Genomic DNA, 2,030 nt, shown 5'->3' on the forward strand with positions numbered 1-2,030 from the left:
TGGAAAAGTTAAAGTGTTATTTAGTAATAACTGTAAACCAGTGGATTTTTAATTAAGAAAAGATGAAAACCACACAAACAAAAAACAAACCAGGAGGAAAAAAGAGCATTAATCATGGCTTATTTGTATTTTACAAACACTATTTAGATCAATGTGTCTTGTAGCCAAAGATAGCAACTCCTGGTGTCAGAGCTTAGAAGTGATGAGCTCTTTCTTCACTTTTCTGGCCAGCTCTACTGTGGCTGTCTTTAACCTGCTTTAGATTTTCAGTGTAACTACCCATATGCCCTTTATATTGGCTGCCTATTCATTTTTGTCAAGCATTCTGCATATCTTCAGGTGTGGAATTAGCTTTTGAGGATCACCTATATTATGTAAAGTACATACCATAGAAAAAAATGATTGAGAAGCATGTTAAAAAACCCAAAACAAGCAGACAAACTGCAAAGCAACCCCTCCTGTCAATTAAGAGTCCTCACTTCTAAGCAAAATCAAAATTCTGCATGGTAGAATCAATCTCATCCTTAATAGTATGCCCGTGACATGAATACTGTTTGCCTTTAAATGTTCTTCTCAGCTGTCAGTTGCAGGCTCTCAAGTTTGGAAAAAAAAAAAAAAAGAAAAGGCAAATTGGATGATCTTAAATAGTGGAGGATTACTGTTTAGAAAGCTTCCTAAAGGTTAATGCTGTGGCAAGAAAACGGAATGTAAATGGATTTGGGTTTAGGACTAGGAAGAGGGGAAAACAAAGCTGCCACCCTCTTTTAAGATTTTTGGGCATAATATTGTGCATGTTTGTTGTCCAAATTGTAGTCTCTAGTTTGAAAGATTCTGCTTTCCTAACACCTTTCTATTTCCTAATTAGCATTCCTGTAGAGACTGCTGTCTGTGACATGTGTTTCACAGATCCTCTTTTTACAGTTTCCTCTTTCCACCTAACTGCTGTCTCTTTTTCCCCCTTCCCTCTCTCTCTCTTTCCTCTATTCTTGTGTAGGCCTGACCAAAGATGGCAGTAATGAAAATATTGATTCCCTTGAGGAAGTCCTTAATATTTTAGCAGAGGAAAGCTCTGATTGGTTTTATGGCTTTCTCTCATTTCTCTATGATGTATTGACTCCTTTTGAAATACTAGAAGAAGAAGAGAGCGAAGCTGCAGATGATGTTGATGGTACGTCACAGAATGAAGGGGTTCAGGGAAAAAAGACTTGTGTTATTTTGGACTTACAGAACCAGTGACTGAGAGACTAGTTGGGCTTTTGAAAATGTCCGTGACTTCACCAGTCTTAATATAACAGGATTTTATGGCATTGAAGGGAAACTCCTAAACAGACGTTATAAAAATTGATCTAAAGTCAGCCAAGCAACGTAGTTTCACTAAGTGGAAGCCTTTTAATGACTTTTCCATTTTTGTGACAGGATGACAAATACTACGCAGTTGTGTAAATATGTGGAATAAAACATGTATCTGTGGTTGTGTAGTTGATTTCTGTATGTACTTCAATTTGTGCATTTTGTGCACAAAACTTAGAAAGCTCAGTGTAATAACCTCTACTGTTAACACGATAACGTTTGTCTTTCTAGCAAACATTAACCGAAGCATTTTGTAACAGCTTTGATTGTATTCTAGCATGACTGCATTATGTAAATACATATTTATATGTTAATCCTTAATATAGACATGACAATGATAATTCTTTTGTGAAATATAGTTTAAATAAATAATTTATTTTGTGATTCACTGCTTTCTCAGACAGATTCTTTTTACCTGTTCAAATAAAAGCACTTTTTTTTAAAAGTGCTTGAAAATTTTACAGGAAGTTTTATTTCCAAGCTAGCTAACATCTGTTGTGTGCGGAAGATACTTTGTCATTATGGTTTATTACCACTGGTTTGTCTGTTTTCCAGCTAAGTTTTCAGTCATTTTTTTAATATAAGGGTCACGCCATGAGGGTTGTTCTAAATTTGTTTGAATTTTTTTAAGGTGGGACTTTTATGGAAGTGGGAAGCTGTGATTATGTATTTCTCATGTA

General features: G+C 35.3%; 1 long non-coding RNA gene across 1 annotated transcript; it reads left to right on the forward strand.

Annotated features, from left to right (window-relative positions):
• Positions 1 to 994: 994 nt before the first annotated feature.
• On the forward strand, positions 995 to 1,738 carry LOC104275687 (the record flags this gene model as incomplete). Its single annotated transcript, XR_717834.1, has 1 exon — positions 995 to 1,738. It is a non-coding gene; the product is annotated as an uncharacterized LOC104275687 (long non-coding RNA).
• Between the last annotated feature and the right edge of the window lie 292 nt (positions 1,739 to 2,030).

The sequence above is a fragment of the Apaloderma vittatum genome, unplaced genomic scaffold (assembly GCF_000703405.1).
Source record: "Apaloderma vittatum isolate BGI_N311 unplaced genomic scaffold, ASM70340v1 scaffold8266, whole genome shotgun sequence".
Classification (NCBI taxonomy): domain Eukaryota; kingdom Metazoa; phylum Chordata; class Aves; order Trogoniformes; family Trogonidae; genus Apaloderma; species Apaloderma vittatum.